The 17,157-nt window shown below is 38.7% G+C and overlaps 2 long non-coding RNA genes across 5 annotated transcripts in view; one reads left to right on the top strand and one right to left on the bottom strand.

The window, feature by feature from the left end:
• The window catches only part of LOC107309728, a 48,459-nt gene that overhangs the window by 23,941 nt on the left and 7,361 nt on the right, over positions 1 to 17,157 (top strand). The window contains exons 3-4 of one of the 4 annotated variants that reach the window (XR_004306131.1): positions 7,917 to 8,095; positions 8,659 to 10,047. This is a non-coding gene — a long non-coding RNA (uncharacterized LOC107309728). Of the gene's footprint in view, positions 1 to 4,647; positions 10,048 to 17,157 lie in introns of those variants that run through there. The other 3 variants (XR_004306130.1, XR_004306128.1, XR_004306129.1) reach the window with 3 other exon arrangements.
• Positions 742 to 6,237, bottom strand: LOC107309729. Its single transcript, XR_001553305.2, has 2 exons — positions 6,150 to 6,237; positions 742 to 2,460 (listed from the first exon to the last, which is right to left on the bottom strand). It is a non-coding gene; the product is annotated as an uncharacterized LOC107309729 (long non-coding RNA).

The raw sequence follows: 17,157 nt of genomic DNA, 5'->3' as shown, positions 1-17,157 counted from the left end.
GAACGAGATAAAACAACAGAAGTTGTTCCCTAATGAACTGCAGTCAACACACCATGTTCCTTTCAGTGTTATCTTGAAATAAAAACAACTACAAAATAACAAAAGATTTATTTTCATTATCACATCGAGGAGAGACACAAAGATGCAATTTCTCAGCATTTTTAAAAAGGATTCATAAACATTTACCTATAGCTGTATAGTTGGAACAATATAAGCATATAGCTGTAATTACAGAGTAAATGGATAGCCAGAGGATATCTAAGAAAAGACTCACCAGTGCTGAGGCTTTCAGTTGAGATGGATGCTCACCACAAAAACTCCACAAAGGAGCAATCTCCAGAAAGAGATGCTACTTTAGTGGTGGTCAGCCCTTAAACGGGATCTAGGAGAGGTGGAGTCAAGCGCCACCCCTTCCAGGAGCACAGCTGAATTACCTTCACCTGTGCTCCCACTGCTGACTCATCACTTACCTCAGAGGGTTAGTCAGAGGTTCAGCCTGTGATCAACAGTTTCCCTTACAATAACATATAAAATAAATAACCCTGCTTGAAGGAATAGAAAAAAAAATTGTATTTATTTAGCCACTGAGTAGAGAATCGTGAACGTTTGCTTAAACAATAGATCTAGATTATTCATTACCATTACACTTTACTTGCTGGAATGGATACCTGATAATAATCATACTAGAACTATAGATTATAATGGATGATTAAAGGCTAGGAAACAGCTATAAGGTGGAACTTTTTTTTTTTTTTTTTTTTTTTTCTTCTTTCCCCAGAGGCTCTTGTGTGGTTTTCCTTTATTCTTTCTACCAACTAAGCTATACCAACTCCTGTGTAACATATGGGACTGAATTAGGACTGGATTTAGATTGTTTCCCATCTTGTGAAAAGATCCCTTTCTCAAACTGTGAGGAAAAAAAAAAAAGATATTAGAAATTAAAACCTAGACAAAGTTTCAGAACTGAAAATAATAGTAATGTCAAAAGAGTCAATGGCAATATTTCTTTCAGGTTTTCTAAGAACATTTGGATTGTACTAGAATTAGTGTATTTTTTGTAACTAAAAGCCATTTTTGATAGAACAAAATCTTTGAAGTGTTAAAAATGCGTTTTTATCAAATTCAGTTTTCAGTGCTTTGAAAATTTTTTTGATCCACTTCCTACCAAGTCTTGGCTTAGGTGGGTTTTTGGATGAAAATCATTTTATCTAAAAGTTCCGAGCTACTTTTGCTGTTCATGATTAACCACACAAATATTGCAGAGAACTTCAAGTATATGCAGCGTCTCAATCAGCTGGAATTTGAATAATATGCAGACACATATCTAACTCATTCCCAAAATGACTAGGAAGTCTGTGCCACATATGCTTCTCAAAATGGTAGTTCTCAAAAAATTTAATTAGACAAGAGAATGAAAGACAGCTTGTTCAGTTTGGAGACTGGTTTTATTTGTTTGTTTGTTTTGGGATTTTGTGTGTATGTGTGTTTACTTAAAACCATTATAACTCTAATTTGTTTCTCAATTTATATATCTATTTAAACCCTATATATTCCTTAAATAAATTTGAGGGTTTTTTTGTTGACATCCCAAGAATTCAGATCACTGAGAGATCTACCTGAGAACTCAGAAGATTAATAAAATCACGGTGGGCAAAAGCATGTGCTTGATCACAGAGGTGTTAGTATGCAGTCATCTACAGCACAAACGTATACTTCTATACTAGTTTGCAGGCTCCTAGTTTTCTTTTTTGTCCCAGTGGAGGAGCATAGCTTTACAAAGCAAATCAAAACTCCCTGAATTTTCACAGGTAATTTTTCACAGGCCTCTTATAAAAATCTCATAGGTTCCCTGTGGGCTCCCTGTGGAAAGCAACAGCAAGCAAAAATGAGCCAAAATTATTCCCACCACTGAAACACTTTATAATGCGCAAAGACTATAAAGTACCTTTATGCTACATCTCTTTCAAATCCAATTTCTGTTTAAAAATACAAGCCTGTTTTTGTAAGTGGTTTGTCCAAGGGACATTGGGAAATCTTTGCGTTATCACCAGATGATTGATTATAAAGTCCAATAGTCCTGCGTTTTCTGATTCTAATTAAGGGGATATTATTCAAATAGACTATGAAAATTTCCTCCTGGTCAACAAAGAATTTTGCTTGTGGTTCTAGACAGAAACATTAATGTATTTCTTGTGCATAACAAAGTGCTCATGGCACCAACAGAGACTTTGACTTCATACATAAATATTATTAACACTTCTTAGTTACCTTTTAAGGTGGTAGAGCATGAAAGGCTCTGCCAGAGAAGCTTTATGAGCTTTATGAAACCCTACAGTGGCAGTTCAGGGGATTACCAGCTGCAATTGTCTGCTTTCTGAAGGGGGTGCCAGTCCTCAGCTGCTCACGTTGCTGTCCTGACTGCACTGCTGGTGCAAATACAGTTTGGTCTCCTTATGATACCTGCACACAAAAAGCAAGAGGAAAAATCAATGTGTGGAAAAGACAGTCTCCCTCATCTTCATCTCTCAGGGTACAGACAGTTGCTGTCTAGCAAATCTATTTGGAGTCATTAGTGTATTGAGTGTTCAGGTTAAGAATAACTGGAATTTACTTTGAACCAGTATTTTGTTTGTTGTTGTTGTTGTTTGGTTGTTTGTTCAGTTTTTTTCTTCTTCCTTTCTTTTTTGAGAGGGTGGGGAGCATCTGATCTAGGCTGTCACACAGCTCCATAAACAATTTTACAAGGTCAACTGAAAAATGGTATAGGTTGGGATTGAGATGCTGGGGACCGTTCTGCACTTGCACTGAATCTGAGTTTGAGTATTCAGATAATCATCTATGAAATCTGAGATACAGGAGCAGTGCCCAGCAGATGGGCAAGTACCTGCTTAAATCTAGCCTGAGTCACTGGAAAGGACATCTGTCTCTGCTCTCAGACCAGATGTTTCTGTGGCCCCACTACAGCTGAGCTGTAAGAACTCCACTGTGCATTTATGAACTGACATTTTTAAGAAACTTGTGCTGTGAATGGTATTTTGAATGAGTTTTAACAAAGCAGCAAAAATAAATAAATAAAAATCCTGCTGTCAGATGAGCCAAATGTCAGCTCCTCATTGCAACACATGGAGGTACTGGAGCTTTTCAACAACCCCCCCCCCCCCAAAAAAAAAAAATTGCAGAAATGTTTTAACTATGCCTAAAACAGCAACATTTTCCCTTAGACTTTGTTCAGCATAGTCATTTTATCTGAAGCTTTTCACTCTGAGTCACATGCTACTTTGGGAAAGTCTGAAAAAGTTACAGGCGCCTGACATTTCTGAGGAATTTTTCCTGAAGAAAAAATTTGTGACACCTGTGCCTATTTTATCTTCTGGTCTAAAAGTCACCTTATCTCTCCTTTTCTCTTGCATCCAACCCTAGACAGTCATGTTTCTAAGTAGACACTAGGGATAGCATACAATACTGTAAGCATATTGAAATGACTAATATGAAAGGGCTGAGTAAAAGGCCTTTAAAAATAAACCAAAGATAAATCATTACTTAAGAATTACTGTTTTGTTTGCTTGTCATTAGACATCTGTTCATAGACACTGCAAATGTTTCTCTGTTTGTCTGGGTTTAACCGTAACAACTTTGCAGAGGTGCCTTCTTCTTCCTCACTGTTTTCACTTGGTTTCTAAGGCAAACAATACCTATTTTTTTCTTGGCCTTTTAATTATTTAAAACTGCTAAAATGCTAGAACTAAATAATATCATAGGGCGGAAATTTAAATCCAAACCTCCAAATGTACCAAGTGCGTACAGTACCAGACCTTTTCTTGAACCCTCCCACTGGTAGCCCCCAGGATATCCCTGCAGTGACTGGGTATAATTCAGGTCAGAACTTGACCTGAAATATGTAAATCCAGCCCTCCCCTTCCTCCCTTCTCCCAGTCATCTGCTCACATTTCCAGACCACAAATAGTGTACTGAATCTGAACTGTTTACTTTGCTGGGAATGCCATCTGTGTGTTGGCAGCTGGGTGGGAGGGAAGGCACACACACTGAACAACAGCAACAGACAGTGGACTAAATTAGGAGAAGTTCTGCTGCTTTCCAGTGCTCTGCATCTTTGCGTGCTTTCATTAAGTGGGTACAGTTCTTCATAAACAGATACTGAATATCTGGATTATTCAGCAAGAGAGTAAATTCAGAAAATTTGAACAGAGATATCTAATAAACCAGTCTGGGCAAAATACTTAGACAACTGAAAAGGTTTATGTCATTTAGGGCTAAATTCACTTAACATCTTACAATATACTGGAACAAGCAAGGGGAAATAAAAACAATAGTAAATGTTGTCAAAAGTAGTATGTTGCAAGTCATCCAAAATGAAAAATCAGAGAAGATCTGGTGAAAAACTTTCCCATAGAGCAAAGATTAAATCAGTAACCACTTAGTTGTCAACTGATTCTGAATTCTGAAGAGGAACTGCTGGCATAACATCTAAATTTCCCATTTAAAAAGTCTTACATTTGAATAATTCACTATATTACAGAAAGGCTAATTCAATAATTAAAATCTCATCTTAAAATATTCAGTTCTGTAAATGTGATGGCAGGGGAAAATTTAAAGATTAAAATTTTGCTCATATTTCTTCACTAACAGCTTGACAACAGCAACATGTCTACACAAATCTTAGAGGTGGGAAAGGACCCTTGGAAACGGTCAAGTCATACTCCTCTACTCAAAGCAAGGTCCATGATGGTTGCTCAGCACCATACCCAACTGAGATTAGAATATCTCCAAAGACATGGAAGCCACAGCCACTCTGTTTTCTTGCTCTTGGATCCTGTCTAAAGTGCATGAATCTTAAGAGCAATCAACAACAGGAAGTGAGCTCAGTCCTTCAGCAAATCTACAGCTGCAGTACCGAATAAACTAAATGACAAATAAATGGTTTAATGACCCTTAATTTATGAAAGTTGGGTTTACATCACTAACTTGATTTACCTTAACTTATTTGGTGTAATGCAAAAATGACAGCTCTTCTATGTAAGGTTTATTCATCCCAAAGAAAGTTCGTGGAGGCGAGTTAACTTCCATCAGTTTAATAGAGAGGTCCTTACGTTACTGGGGGGGCTGGCTGGTAAACTCTCCCCTTAAAAGACTTCATTACTGGTGGTGGCCCGCTGATATAATGTCTACACTGGGATTACCTCCAACAGATACTAGCAGGGCTGACCGACAAGTCAACACCACCTACCAGTAGCGTGGCCATACATGTAACAGCAGGAGCCAATGAAGTATCACATTTTAGGATAAGCAAAGTCATTGACAGAAAGCAAGGATACTTAATTACTAAGGAACAGTTCTTCTCAAGTGAGTTTCTTCTAGCTGCATCCAGAAGCTAAAGTGAGTTCACTTGCATTCCCAAGTCAACTAGAGCCCTTTCTCATGGGCTAGTTGGCTGTTCAGCCATGATCTGCATTTTTCCACACATTTGTCTATTCTTATTTAGAATTGACTGGAAACAGGTTTCATACTTCAGTTTTCCAACAGCAAGATACAAAGAACAAGGAAGGACACATCCTATTGGTAAGCATTTTAGCAATTTGGCTGACATTGGTCCGCTAGGAAAGGCTATGTAATCAGAAGTGTAAAACTGCATTTGCATCAGGTACAATAGGCTTGTCATTGTATCTGCTCTTCAGATTTCTTAAAATGTGCTGTACTAATGTTTGACTGTAATGTAAGTTAAGACTGTCTCTGTTGCGACAATGCATAGGCTTGAAGATTTTATATTTTCAGCTAAATCTTTCAAAACTGATACCCCTGATCCAGAGGTATTGGGAAAGTGAGGAAGAAGTGCCTTGGTTAAGAAATGAGTCCCTAATGCCCATAGTGCTAGTTGGAATGAGAGGGTGACATGTTCACAAATGATCAAATCATAAATATTGGTTAGTTTAAAAATACTCTGTAGTGTTATTGTAATTTTCCTAGTGTTTTTATTTGAAATACAGGCCACAAATAGATTTTCATATATTTTAGAGGCTGAAACTATCCCAAATATATGATATATGGGAGATACTCTGAAGTGTTCCACCTAAATCCTATAGGCCAAGTTTCTGGTCTTAATGGAGTACTTCTCTTTGTTCTTTGCAGCTTACCTTAGTAATTTCTTCCAATTTTATTAAAATCTTCTTATGAACTGCAAATCACCTGCAATGAACAAAACTCTTTACCAGTCACAGTGATATTCACAAAACAGCAAAAACAGCACAGAACAGCATACACAGATTATTCAAATGCACTAAAAAGATTGAATTTCATTGTTTTGCATACATTTTAATAGAAAGTTTTAAAGTCTTCAGTTAGCATCTGATTTTCATTTGAATAAATTTGCCTCAAAAACCTCATGCTATTACCTTGAGATTTAAGACCACCCTCACCACTGAAATTTTCAAATTATTCAGAAAAACTGATTGGGTTTTGGTCTGTTTAGAGTTACAAAAGAAAATGGGAAAGAAAAAAAGGTACTTGCAGAAAATCTACATGTAGTCACTTTAACACTGTAATTCCAAATTTGCAGCACAAGATCTACATGACAAAGCAGGCACACTGTGTTAAATCTTTGTTTTATTGTTTTCTTTGTTCCTTGTTTTCTTTGTCACAAAATCCTTGTTCATCAGTAGTCATACACTTTCATATGTACTGGTATTTGTAGACTTTTTAAAAATAAGTGCTACTCCCCAGTTTTGTTGTTAAATAAATATTTTCCCATTCTCAAATGAATCAATGATGGAACTGGCTAGCTAGTTTAAGAAGTGAGCAGATTTGGTAACAAAGGAAGTCACTGAAATGGCCATAGAGATTTTCACTGTGGTCTTAATGGATTTTGAAAGTGACATCTCTCCTGGAAGAACCCCTGTTGCATGATCCAGTTTCTTCTCAGTCATCTAAAGTTACTCACTACAAAATAAAGTACTGTATCTGGTGATTTAGCAGGAGAATAAAACAGAAAACTCCAATTTTTATTCTGAAGAACAGATGTGTGCTTGACATTTTTGGAGCAGCATTATAGCACTGCTTCTTACGTAAGTCTTCCTCCTCCACATAATTTTCTCTTCTGGAGGAAAATGAAGCATTTGTTTTTTGTTTTAAAAAGAGACTCTTGAAAGAATCAACAACAAACAAAAGCTATTCTTACCATTTGAAAGATCTTGGTGGCATGTCATTTTTCCAGAAAAAAAAAAAGTTTGCAACAGTTCAGGATTTCCATGAGTAGTTTGTATTTTGTGGGAGGAAAGGTGATGGTAGGAAGTAACGGAGTGTATCTACAGCTGAATGCTTCAGCCTTCCTGGCTCTGAACTATGTGTGCTAAGTGCTGCCCTATGTGCATTTTCATACAAAGCAGTTTCTTGAATTAATGGAATACATCAGAGAGGGATTTGAACTTCCGCTCATCCTGCCACCACTGATGTGCACCGCAATTGCCAGACACAGACAACACAGTCTACTTGTCTCTATTTTCTTCCTCCGTGAGTCAGGGAGAATACAATGAGTGAGAAGCTAGAAGTGGTCAGATTGGTAAATGAATAAGCTATTTAGTGTAATGAATAAAGCATTATTCAAAGTCTGCTTTTTAAAATATCCTTTCCCTCAGCTCAGTGAGCCTTGAAAAAGGCATATCAGGAACTAGACATTACTAGACATTACTTCCAAGCTGAATTTACCCCTTCACAAGGGGTCACTGTTTACAGAATAAGCAGATCAATACATTGAAAAAGAAAAGGTGACAGTATGAATGACTCTGAGAAAAGCAGAGAAATTCTGTGGTTCACATGTTGCTCTGGTGTGCTTATGGGTGAGCATTCACATGAGCAGAGATGCCTTTATTTTGCCCACTTAAAGTCTCCTTATGTTTTCTTTCCAGCAAGTGGAGAAACTACCCCAGATGTATTCGCAGCAGAAGCCTGGGGACAGTGCATAGCTCGCTGCCTGATGGGAACCACCTTCTTCACAAGCTTCTGCAAAACAAGCACATTGCTTGGCCAACTTAGGTCTTTCATGTTGGGAGCTCCACACTAAAGAAATTAGCTAGCATTGTGAAAGGTAAGATACCACCACTGTCTGAGAAAAACTGAATGATCCTGGAAATACAAATTGTTGGGTTTTTTTGTTGTTTTTTTTTTTAACACATATTCATACATGTAAATAAAATCCTGACCCAGGAATTTTATTCAGCTGAGTAATATTCTTTGACTTCAATAGTACTCTACTATAAATGAACAGAGACATCAAGTCAGGTTTTGCATTTGAACAGTAGCCTCCATTTGCGTTCAGGTGAGACTGCTGTGTTGTAAAAACTCATAACTCATGCAATTTGTCCAGATCATATTTCAGATCTTTTTAATATTCAGTAATACAGAAAGCAACGCTGCCAAACTTCATAACTGTTCCCACATTTTGCTTAGAAAATTTTCATAAATACCATTTCACATGGGTGTTTTCAACATACTAGTTGCATAATCTCCTCTGTGCAATTAGTTACACAAACACTGAAAAATAAGTTTATGACCTGGAAGCGAGTTTTGATAAACCCTCCTGAAGAAGTACCTGAAACATAGTCCTGGAGATTCTACCACTGATGCAAATAATTCATGTATGTACAACAGCACAGTCTCCAAAGAAGCTAAAGACCTGACAGAAGTGGCAGTAATTTAATATCTGCTTTAGAAGAAAGAATGCAAAAGAGACCATAATTGAGGAATAAGATCCTGAATTATTCTTCTTACGGAACACACTAATAATCTGGGAGAAACCACTACTGCTGCACTTGGGACAACACTGGTTTGACTGTGTCTGAGGCTGTGGCTTCAAATCATAGTAAAGCTGTTAAAATAACCAGCTGCCACAAAAAAAGCGTCCTTGTACTTCTCTTCTTGCATGTAATCTCCCTTGTGCTAGCTGTGGTCTGCGCCTGGTCCCATAGTAAATTGGTGCAGGGAGATGGCCAGCAACATGCCACCCACCTCAAATAAGTACACCTCAGTGTGGTGTTGTCTTAGACAAGCTTGGCATTAAACAGCAGCAAGCACAAGAAAGTACCAAGCATTTTTTTTTTTCACATGTGGGCTAGAAAAGATTTAGGTTGTGTTACTATTTTACAAACCAAAAGACCCAGAATACCCAGTATGGTGAGTGTAGTACTGAAAACATCACATTATCTTATTCCTTGAAACCTACCATCAAAGGGCTCGTATTAACAAAACTAATAATAAAAACAAAGTAACAAGGGAATATAACAAATAAACCAAAAGAGTAGGTTAGAAGCTGGAAAACAAAAACATCTAAACATAAATAAACCACGGACACCTTGTAACACAAAATTCCTGTCATCTGTTGATTATTACAGTTTCATTTATTTTGGAATTTGCTTTCTATTCATGCAACTTTTGTGTATCCAAATAATTACAGTTCTATTGCTGTATTAGTTTGAATCTAGTCAGCGAGATGAATAGAAGAGCCCATCTCTATGTCATTCTGGCCAATATTACATTCTATTACATAAGAAATGGGAATTAAACATAAGAAATGGGAATTAAATCAATTTTAATGCACCATTCTAATAAGAAGACAACTGTAGTTCTAGATTGCAATTATGGAGATAATTACAATTTCATTGGTACTGCTTAGGATTAAGAATACAAAGTTTACCTTGGGTGAACATTTCATTATCTAGGATGAATCCAAGCTATTTTTCTTCTAAATCACATCTTGGCTCATTTCCTAACTTTGACTGTTTAATAAAAACAGAGAATTTCACAGGTAGACAATATCAAAACAGGCTAGCTGGTTCAACTCCAAATGAGTGTACAGTGATTTGAGAAAAACATTAATTTTGAAGGAGCTCTGGAGGCTGAGTATAAAGATTATTAAACATAAGTTTTATATATGCAGAAAAATTGCTTTTGCATGAATTCACTTTTAAAATGTTAATATATGCATAAGAAAATTGTGTTTCTTAATCTCTGAAGAAACACTTATCACTAGGAACCACTTAATTCTTTTCCTGCGCTTGATTTATTAGCTTATGAAATTATGCTAATAGTTTGCATGCTAATGGTTTTGGGGCTCAAATGACCTGATTTTAATAATGAAGTAATTTATGCAGCAAATGTAATCATCATCTATGAATCTCACTTAAAAGAACATACCAGCAATTACCTATGCTAAAACCAAATGCCTGTCAATATGGTACACAGTATATGTCATGATAAGGAAATGGGATGTGCTCAGCCCAGTACACCCTTTAGGATGACTGGGTCCCACACTGATGAGCTACAACAAGGCCTGCAATAACAACTCTCTTAACAGTTTATGAAACCCATTGTCAGCCAACTTTCTTGCATGAACACCTTGGAAGAAAAAAGGCAGGGGCAGGAAATGGACAGAACCAGGAATGAAGTCTAACCCAAAGCCATTAAGTTCTACTCTGCGAGTGGGAGACCTCAGTGGCACTGATACCTCACATACCTGGGCAGAGGAGATTGTGGGAAGAAAGTTTGTGTTTAGGTGAGAAGATGTAATCTTTCCAAGAACAGGGGCACTTTTATTAAGGACATGAGCTACATGACATCACACACAGAATCACACAGAATTGTAGGGGTTGGAAGGAACCTCTAGAGATCATCGAGTCCAACCCCACTGCCAAAGCAGGTTCCCTACACCACATCACACAGGTAGGCGTCCAGGTGGGTCTTGAATATCTCCAGAGAAGGAGACTCCACCACCTCCCTGGGCAGCCTTCTTAGAGGTGCATCCCCTTACAACATCTAAGAAGCCTGTGTGTGACAGATCCTTCACAAAGATGCTTTCCTAAAACATCTGTATTTATAGGCCCACTCACTGCAAGACTGTATTTGAATCTGTCCCCCACATAATTCACTGTTCTGTTCCCCAAGATGAGGAGCAATTCATGACATCACTCTGAAAAGAATACAGCCATGGTTTCTTTGCAGTAATGTAAGCTTGTGTTTTGATAACCCACCGAATGTCAATATTCACTTTGGTATTAAAAAAATAAAAAATATATTCTTAGCTGCCAAAGATAATCTAACAGTTCAAACACCCAGACAGAAGCTGGGAGAGGTCAGACTGGATATTATCCAAAATGTATAAAGTCAGTAGAAGAACTGGATCATCCTGTCCCCATAGAAACTCCAGTGCCTGAAGGTCAGAAGTCTTCTTGTCTTCCAAAGACTGACGCTGAGCAATTGTATTTTGGTTGTTCCTGCCACTTCTCGATGGAGACTGCACGTTGAGACCAGGGCCTATGTGAAGCTCACTAAGGTACAAAGGCCCTATAGGCCACTCTGCTGCCTATACACAGCTCCAGAGGGTGGTGAGGCTGACCCTCTGTGTCTGGGTATGGGCTTGGCACAGCAACAAGAAACCTGCTGAAAGTGTTCCTGCGGAGGCAGAAACAGCTTATTCTGCAGTCTGCAATGTCTGGAGCACCAGAAGAGCTGGGCTGAGCTCCACTGGTACAACAATAAGAACAAACCTGATCAAAGCCTGTGTGTTTGCTTTAGACATGGATGCCATGCACTCTGTTGCCATAGAGCTGTGACAGCTTAATGAGCCGTATCCCATCACAGAACAGAACTACTGTGACTGTGTGCAGGTTCCTGCCCAGCCCCCACTCTCCAGAGACGTGCCCCACAGATGAGTCCTGGATGCACCAAGCTGCTTGCCACCAAGCAACAACACAAGTTCAACAAGCCTGGGCATCCCAGCCTGGCCAGGCAGGGTTTCTAAGGTGAGAATTTATTTCCACACACTGCACCTGGAGGATGCTCTTCTGACAGGATGGACCTGGTGGCACTGGGGACAGGAAGGTAGAAGATAGAAGGACACATTTCAAAGCTCAGACATAGTGTTTTTTGTAAACTGTAATGACTCAAAGCAGTAAGTATCTACTATTTACTTGGAAATCTGACTAGAATTATTTAGCACTGACAAACCAACCTTGCCAACACCATGAACTCAAGCCACAGAGCCCTGAGTGCTGCTGGTGCATGCTTCCCATCAGACACAGACAGCCAGCATCAGCATTTCAAAAGCAAACAGGAATATCCCAGCATGCCCTCTGCTTGTGAGTACTGGACTGAGGCCTGGAGGGTTATCTGTGAGGTTTCACACTGACATATAAGACACAGAAAAAGTATTGACACACTAAAAACACAGCATATACAAGTGATCTAATCTGTCATGGATACTACTCTTAACACCAGAACTCCAGAAATTAGCTTGGTAGAAGCCATCCACGTATTTACTTATCTGCACCAAAACATGACAGAAACATTTCATGATGATGGTCTGAAGTGATCATGTAGTAAATTAGCAGGATTAAACAAGAGCAGACTGTTAGCACAATCACCTTTCCAACTTCATGCTACTCTTGCAGTCTCATGTTGTCTTCTGATTTAACTTCAGATTTTAATACTTCTCGGCAAGGATTTGTTTCCCTGTGTATTAATTCCATCCACATTCTGACTAATGTCTGCAGTTTCTAAATGCAATCAGCAGTAATATTTAACTGGTTTCTTGTATGTGTCTGTCCAGAAAAAGACTAATACCAGAATAACACTCAGAACAATAACAGGATGGAGATGTATGCCCTATTCTTCAAGCTCACATGCTTCATTCCAAAACCATGCCAGTTCATGTGGAAGTCAGTAGAAAAACCTGATCAAATATGGACTTCTAATTCTAGCATCACTTTTCTAGATATACTGATTTATCACAGCTAATGACCTTTTATTTCTCTCTCTTCATATGCTAGCAACATAAGTAGACCACAAGGGTGAATCTGCACATTTGGTCAGAAAAGCTGCTGTGATTTCAAAATTAGGAGTTATAAACGCCAGCTGCAGGTTGGGAGGAGAATAAAAATATGGTATTTGATATATTAGTCGTTTTTAGAAACAAGAAGGAGGGGAAAAAAAAAATGCTGGCTTCCAGTATCACCAGAGCCTTTACTTAGTCTCAACATTTTATTTTAATCTCTGGATCCTCAGCAGCTCAGTATTCCCGTATTAATGTGCACTCCTTCAGAACTCTGATCCTTCCTGCCTAGGAATGGTTAACTGCATGGTTATGGGTTTCTGCATCTCTCTCCCTCTTTCATTTCCTCCTCCCCATTTCTGAATCAAAAGCCTCCTGCCTCCATCAGCACTGTTTCACGGCTCTCTAACTCTCCTCCCCATCATGTGGCCTGCCTCTCTGTGTTTTACTCTTCTCTCATTCCCAGCAGAGCCACTCCAGGCCAGGGTGACCTCTCCCTCGGGTTCTCTTGTCTGACTGTCTGTGTCAGTATGGAATGACAGGGAGCAGGATCACTATCTCAGTGTTTCCCTAAGCAAGCAGCATTCACATAGCTCACGCGCCTGCCTGCAGGCTTCTCTCTGTAATGTGACATGGATAATCGTGACACAAAATAGTTACAGATATCTGCTCCTAAAATTCAGGAATGTGACAGCTAGACACAGAACTACTATTCTGTGGCCTGAAGATGATGTAGAATATTCAGGTCAGGATAAATCGGGAAGGATATTTGCCCTACTTTCATATTCTGGCTATTAATAACCAAAAGCATGACAGATTGTGGCTCATTCTGTGTGACAGCACAAAGGAGTGATGTAGCCTCCCCCACACCTCCCCACACATGCATAGACTAACATTTTTGGCTAACGTTTGAAAGCCACTCTCAAATTCAGCCTTTGAGCTGGGAGTCAAGCCTCAAGCACATGAAGGCCCTCTTTCACCAGTACAAAAGGGAGCCAAGGCAGGCTGTAAAAAGATACAGAAGACTTATCTTTGGTCTACTGACCCAGAAATCCCACATAATACAAGCTGCTGCTCTTGCTCTGCTCTCTTCAATCACAGCACAGACTTGGTTGCTCAGAACTTGCACCCTGTTTGCAAATAAGCCTCCTTCGGGGAACAGCCTACAGGGAGATCAGGGAACACCCACCCAGGAAAGCCTAGTCACATCACTCCCAGAAAGCCTTCAGATCCATTATGCCTATACAGGAATTCAGTAGGATGAAGCAACACTTCCTGTTCAGTACTGAAACATTAAGAAAGCTCACACTGTTACAGAAACAAATCAAGTTGCACCTTCTCTGACTTATAGCAATTGCAAATTTGCTATTGCAAAATAGCAAGTGAATTATGCTCCATAATGGCTTATCACTCATCTTTTACAAATACACAAGGCAGAATTTGTGTAGTATCTCATTGCAGAATACTTTTATAAGCCGTCATCAAGATTCTGGAAGATTAAACTCTCAGAAACTTGAAGCTCTTCCACTTTTTAAAACAGTCGTTCAAATGCCAGCTTTTGTTTTCACTTGCAAAGGGAAAAATACAGATATTTTTCAGTCCACCGAGATGGAAGAAGAGCTACCCTGACAGCTGAGACAGCTTCCCTGAATAGGATCCCTCTGCTCTTGGGAGCTGGAAAGATATTCTCTTCCATCCCTTTTGGGTCACTTATGCAATCTGCTCTAGCAACTGGTGCCAGTTCAGCTCAGCTACAGACCAGACTCTAAACTGTTTAAATGCCATTCCTTGAATCTGTCTAGGGATATAGCTTTTATACTTGCTGTCAACCACCACACTTATGGCCTATGACTGTAAAGCATTACTGCTAGTCCCACCAGTTACTATTTAAATTCTAAAAGTGTAGTTTTCATATGGCAATTGCACTGCAAAGCATTTATGCAGATAGGTAAACTCTCTTTTGTCTGTATTTCTAGACTCTAATCCTTTCTTTTTTTTAAATATTATTTTTAATTTATCAGATAAAAAGCCAAGCAAAGCAACAGTGATGAGAGTAGGTCAAGTGCCTATAGCAGTGCACAAACCTTGACAGTTCTCGTCTTCCCTCTCCTGCTTTTCCCACAGTACACCAGTCATTGTTGACTCTGATCTTACTGAGCTGACAGGAGGTCTCAGCAAATGCAGTTTGTAATCCCTGCACCTTTTGTCCTCTGCTGGCTCTAGTGCTAATATTTCTAAGCAGCTTCCTGCTTAGCTCATTTAATAACTAGATTTATTAGATCTCCAGACACTATTTGTCAAAGGGCATAATTAGTTTTTGCCAGGTTCTATCTTGGGTTACTCTTCCAGTCTCTTCATTTCTTTATGCTGGGAAATGAAAATGTTCCTTCACTTTGCTTAAGGAAGAAGACCTGTTCTGTTTTGTTTTTTGTTGTTGTTTTGGTTGTTTTGTTTTTCCTGCTTCCTTTAATGCTAATCATTATGTTATCTTAGACAGAGGCATCTTCAAACAAATAGTGGCCAGAGGTGTCCTGAGGACCTAAGCTGGGTACACATTAATACAATAACAGAAAACTCACTCTAGCTTCTCCCACTGGACTGCCCAGTTAAAGTAATTCTGTTCATGAAGGCTCAAGTTCTACCAGCTACTACTCAGTAGCTCAGGGTATAATATCACAGAATCACAGAATTGTAGGGGTTGGAAGGGACCTCTAGAGATCATCAAGTCCAACCCCCTTGCCAAAGCATAATATATCATTCAAAATCACATTCTAATTAACATATTGCCTCCATTTTCACAAGTGCTGGACTATCTATAATGAAAACAACAAGAAGAAAAATCTTCAGGCTTGTCATATTAAAAGGTTACACAGAAAACGGAAAGCAACTCAGCAAAAGGAGGAAGAAAAGTGTATTACACACACACTGCAAACATTGTTTTAGATGGACTTTAGGGGAGTAAGAGAATGATAAAAAAGAATACGGCTTCCTCTTTGTATCTGTGCTACCAGCGTAATCCACACTCTTGACTGCTGACCTTACTAAATTCAGGGACTGAAGGAGTTCATTAGGGACAGCAGAAAGGAAGTTCCTAAGAGGAGACAGAAAGAAAAAGGCATAGGCAGGGCAAAAGAGCAGAAGTCCAATGATTTTGAATGAAGCTAATCTGTGAGCAGAGATAGAAACAGAGAGGGAGATATGTCTCCTTACTGCCTGTCTCTATCAGTCAAAATCTGGAGGAAATCCCTTCCAACAGTGACCCCCTAAACATTTCACTAAGATAGACTGGTTTAACAGCTATGGTAGAGCCTGACACTCCTAGTGTAAATTTCAGACTAAGGCTATGTGAATTAAGAATGATGGCTGGGATGAAAACTGAAACCGAAACAGGGAGTAAAATATTCTAGAGAGAGAACAAAGAAAAGGAAGATCATGTCAATCTAGATATGAAAATCAAACTTGGAAAAAAACTCACTCTTAAGCTAGACTAAACCTCTGTTCCCTGTAGAGGCATATCAGTGTATTGGATCTTACACTGCAGTTAGCAAGTGAAGCATCAAATGATGAACATTTGATTTTTGCAAATATATATATGCACAAGATGATGTCTTGGAAATGCAAAATACAAAAACTTAACAAATTATGTAATTACACTTCTCCTGCATATTTTCTGCTGTTTTTCATATAGTATCTGAACATTCCTCACCATGGTATCATCAACTTTTCACTATTTAAATATTTAAGCCTGTGATTAACATATTTCTGCATTACACAGCTATGAAATTTGGTACTGTCATATAAAATATACAAGTATAAAACTGACATTCTTTGCAAGAGCCTCGCGCTCAAAAAAGATTATGGTTTTGTTAAGAATGAATACATTGAAAACGCATTTTTATATAAATATTTCTGTATATTTGTATTGCCTGCAATACCTAACATGTAATAGCATTCAGGGAGGCACACTGGAGCTTCTGAACATTTTTCCTGACATTATCATTATTACTTACCTCTTCTTCTATTTCATAGAAGAACTATTAAATCTGACTTCCTAGGGAAATTTTCTTGCTGTCAGCAAGAGCTGGTTCCAGACAAACAGGTGGTAGTCATATTGAAGTCAACTTCCTGAACTTTAAATTCATCCTTGTCCTCAGCCACTTACTCCCTGATCCAGAAAAAGAAGCACCAGCCTTCCACTCTTTCTCCATTCCCTGGAGCATTTGAGATTGACGTGGTTTTGTTTGTTTCACTGACAAACAGAAAAAAAGGACTAAGACGAGGGTTGAACACTCATAACAATCTGCTCTTTTGATGTTATGAAAGGT

This window comes from Coturnix japonica, chromosome 2, assembly GCF_001577835.2.
Source record: "Coturnix japonica isolate 7356 chromosome 2, Coturnix japonica 2.1, whole genome shotgun sequence".
Classification (NCBI taxonomy): domain Eukaryota; kingdom Metazoa; phylum Chordata; class Aves; order Galliformes; family Phasianidae; genus Coturnix; species Coturnix japonica.
Note: the sequence above shows the minus strand (reverse complement) of the source record. Positions and strands in the feature narration are given on the sequence as shown.